The 4,510-nt window shown below is 37.9% G+C and overlaps 1 long non-coding RNA gene across 1 annotated transcript; it reads left to right on the plus strand.

The window, feature by feature from the left end:
• Positions 1 to 524: 524 nt before the first annotated feature.
• On the plus strand, positions 525 to 2,440 carry LOC139436247 (uncharacterized). Its single transcript, XR_011645338.1, has 2 exons — positions 525 to 605; positions 2,227 to 2,440. It is a non-coding gene; the product is annotated as an uncharacterized lncRNA (long non-coding RNA).
• Positions 2,441 to 4,510: the final 2,070 nt, after the last annotated feature.

The following is a 4,510-nucleotide window of genomic DNA, read 5'->3' on the forward strand; positions in this document are numbered from 1 at the left end:
TCCCCTCTGCTTCTTATTTGTAAGCATTTCTTTGTAGCACTTCCTTTTCCCTCTCTTTATAAAAAAAACAAAACAAACATTTCTCCAACTTTCTCACCCTCTGTATTTTAACTTTGCACAGATTTCCAAATCTACCATGCATCTTGAATTAACACATGTAACTCTGAATTGCCCAGGCAAGCAGCTGTGCTGGAAGGCAGAAGCCTTGAACCACACCGTATGGAGGGGCTCCTGTGAAATTGTTTCTTGACTGGGCTCTCCCCTCACAGGTTTTTCCTGCACATGTCACTCGGGAAATGCAAGTGTGTTCTCTTCCCTGGAGTTGGCTTCACTCTTTAGGAGGAGGAGCATATTTACATCAATTGGGTTTTTTCCTGGGAATACACAGAAGGAATTCAAAATGTAAAAAAAAAAAGCGGAAGAAGAGGAAAAGGAAATGTGAGTGTGGAGTAGTAGGATGAGGAGGGAAAGGAAAACAAGTTGACATGCATTCAGATGACTCTTACCTTTCTCTTTGACACTATAGGAAATCCAGCATTCCTGAAGAGTTTAGTGGAGTGCCTTCACTTGTGTGTGAACATGGAGGTGGAGATAAGAACTGGAAGGTAAAAATAAGTTTAGGCAAATGAAGGGCATCCTGAGAACATCTCCTCAGGGACTAGAAACCCTTTCCACATAAGTCCTAAGGTTGCTCAGTTATAGCTTCCCAAGACACCTTAATTTGGAGGAGGGCTCTAGCCCTGTTCAGGACCAAATTTTGGCCTCCAATCCACTTAAGCTCAACCAAGCCCCTCCCTTTGTTACTGAGTTTGGTGAACACTGTCGAGTGACCTTGAGTGCCACCTATTCAGGTCTCTTGGAAAAGGGTGAGTTAGATTGAGGTAGTTTGCCTTGGTTGATAACACCATTGGCTAGTTGGTATATACGCAGTAATTGATTGTCTCAAGTTTAGGTGGTTAGAAGTAAAGCCTAGGTATTAGCCTGGAGATACATTCCCTGAAGCTGGTGGCAGCTTGCCAGTAAACCCTTACTCGACCATTCATTTAATGATATATCTATACCCATCTCCTGCTCTGGCTCATGAATTTGTCTACACTTCCTCTCTTTATAAGCCTTCATGCATATTGAATTAAGGCCCCCCTTAAGGGGTAGCACATTGGCATTCCCTTCATTAATAAGATTCTTGATGATCCTGTTCATGTATGAGTTCACATCCCTAGTAGTGGAGGTGAGGATGATACCATGGCTATATGTCCAGACTTCATTCAATTCATAGTCAGAAAAACAATGCTCTGGGGTCCTTCTCATGCCAGTAGGGTTATTTGTGGCCCTGTTTTCAATCTCAGTGGGACCTGACTCTTTTAGCTCCCTAAGCCATGGGGTTCTGAGCCTCTGTAGTTCCCTATTCACATCCAGGTTTAGCTCATGCACCTTTTCTCAAGCTGTAGTTCTTTAGAAGTTATTTATGCAAATAGGATGCAAACAGTCATAAAGCCTGAATGATATTTCTCTTCAGAGCTTACTTGGGATGGCAGAAGTAGGTAAGATTACATGTCACTAATGTCCCCTTATTTATTTGTAATACTGTTATTAATAGAATAACTTTTTCACATTATAATGATTAGTGTTTTAAATATTTACATGTTGGAATATCTTAATGTAAGAGAATGTATGTTTTTGGTATCACAGTATAACTTTTTAAAAAAGAGAATGCACAGGCAAGCTTTGTGTTTGATTTAGAAAGAAAATGTTAATTAGGAAATGGAAGCGTTTTAGGAATCTCTCCTTTTATAATGTGAAACTTTCAAGACTGGACTATGCTGAGGTCAGGGTGGAGGATGCATGGTTATCACTTCCATGCATGTCCCTTCAGAACTGCTTCCTCTCACCTGGCCCAGGTAGATGGGACTCTGCCTTTTCCTTCAAGAGTACTTGAGCCCACCTTTTCCTCTGCATCAGTTTCACTCTTCAGAGGACATTCACCTTAAGGGTGTCTAGTCTACAATCAGGTCAAATTCCTTTGCTTCGAAATTTAGAGAAACTGTCATAGACTGCACTAGGAATTCAGTGCCTGCTGGATCTGGCTCCTGGGAATATCATGGACCAAAGATCACTTTTCCAGGGTCTGAGGTGACTTTTGGGTCCTACAACCCATTACAGAGAAACCACAGCTCTGGCCATCTCTGCACCATCCCAGGGATTTCAGATCCTATATTCGTATTACAGGTCCTACAACTGACAGCTGCAAATCTCTTGAGCTAGAAGCCTCAGCCTGAGCTGGAGATCTTATGGTGTTTGGAGATGCCTCAGTGCTCACCTTTCTACTCTATTCTGAATCAGCCAATTTACGGACAGTCGAGTTTTTACTTGAAAAGTTTTAGATGAACTTTTAGAAATAGGTTTTAATTTTACATATCTTATTAAACAGCATTTGATCTTTGCTAGTTACATTTATTATTAATCAAATAAATACATATATAGAAACACAACCTAAACAAAATTAGAGCTATATAAATTATAATCATTTGTTTTCATATTGACTCCCAAAGGTCACACACCCACTCATAGAATCCTCATTGAGTGTTAGAAGAATAATTGGAAATTGAGTGCTTATCATCTGTTCCCCTGTCAATGTGTTTTAGAAATTTAATTTGCTGTAATCTGCTCACTCACCTGGAAGGGGCTATGTCAAAAATATTAACCTTAGTTTAGCAGGATAATTTGAATTTCAGTGCCTTTTTGACTTACATTTCAGTGTTGCAGGGTATAACACCATGATTCACATTTTTTGGACAAATGTTACTTCATTTTCATCTGGCACAAAATTGTGCTTTCAAAAATAGTGATGAGATTCTAATTACTTTAAATAATGTGTGTAATCTGATTTATTGGACTCACCACACTCAGCTAAGATGGAGTTGAAGAAGGACAGCCACCACACCATGGAGCCTAGAGTGCCTACAACTGAAAGTGGGAGGATTGCATCCAGTACCCATGTGGAATCTGAGCCTCCTCTTGACGTAGAGGTGCAATGGACACAACCAATCCAATGTCCACAGAGAAAAGGTGGCATTGGAGTGGGAAAAGTGGACATGGTGGCTTATGGGTATGGGGAATGGCAGGAAGAGATGAGATGTGGAGGCGTCTTTGGGACTTGGAGCTGCCCTGGATGGTGCTTCAGGGGCAATCACCGGACATTGTAAATCCTCACAGGGCCCACTGGATGGAATGGGGGAGAGTATGGGCCATGATGTGGACCATTGACCATGAGGTGCAGAGGTGCCCAGAGATGTACTTACCAAATGCAATGGATGTGTCATGATGATGGGAATGAGTGTTGCTGGGGGGAGGGGGGGAGTGGTGGGGTGGTGGTGGTGGGGTTGAATGGGTCAATGGGTCCTCATATTTTTTTTTAAGTATTATTTTTACAAAATCAATAAAATAAATAAATAAATAAATAATGTGTGTATAGTTATTCGTGTTTTCTTTAGTCTGGAAAATTTCCCTAGAATATACCTTGTCTTTGGTCCTTTTAAGTTAATGCTCAGCAAGTACTTTTGATAGGCAACTTCAAAGAATTTCATTCCAAAAAAAAATTTATAATTTTTAGCATTTGTTTTAAGTCTTTACTTTGGTATTCTGGTTCGGGGAATTCAGGGTTCCTCATTTATACTATTCCTCATCTTTTGACATTTTTTTTCAAATCTTTAACATTCATTGTTTAATTTCTTTCCAACACTTCCTGCTTTAGACCTTCTCTTTTTTCACTTAAGCATTATATTGTCACACTATTTCTTACCAATTGTATTTTGATTTTGAAATTATATTTTTCCATTCTTATTTCCCATGTCTTCCCATATTTCTTGAGTTTTATTTTAAATTTATGATATCGTATATATTTTTTCTTTTTCTTAATGTCTTTCATCTTCTATTCAGAAAGTACTTTTCATTACATAATATAGCTCAGCTCATGAGGAAAAACTTTTATTCATTTGTTGCTGTACTTCTTCTCTCCCTATATTACCTTGGTAACTGAAAATAACATGAATTTTTTTTTCTGTTGGTATTCATACAATTTAAAAAAAAGAATAGAAGTGAGTTTCAAAATAAGTTTCCCAACAACAAAGATTTGTTTCTTTGCAGATTTTTTATTACATTTTTTCATATGAAAGCTTTCCCACTGATGTTTCCAGATTCTATATTTCTACCACTCTTAAAAATGGGTCTCCACTCTCAATACCTCTATTGAAGCTTTTGTTGTCCATTTTCTTTCTCTGACTACTGAATATTCCTTTTAACACATACTCCTCTCTTGAAGTGAAACATATATTACCACATTGCCAAAATCTAGTCACTTTTTATAAATGTTGATATAGATTCAAAACCAATTATCTAGAAGTTATTTTCAAATAGATGACTACATTTTATTTCATGCCTTAATTATCTTATTTTTATATATTTATATGTATTTCCTTCCTACAATCATTAGATTTCAGTTTCTTATTTTATA

Source organism: Dasypus novemcinctus, chromosome 13, assembly GCF_030445035.2.
Source record: "Dasypus novemcinctus isolate mDasNov1 chromosome 13, mDasNov1.1.hap2, whole genome shotgun sequence".
Lineage (NCBI taxonomy): Eukaryota > Metazoa > Chordata > Mammalia > Cingulata > Dasypodidae > Dasypus > Dasypus novemcinctus.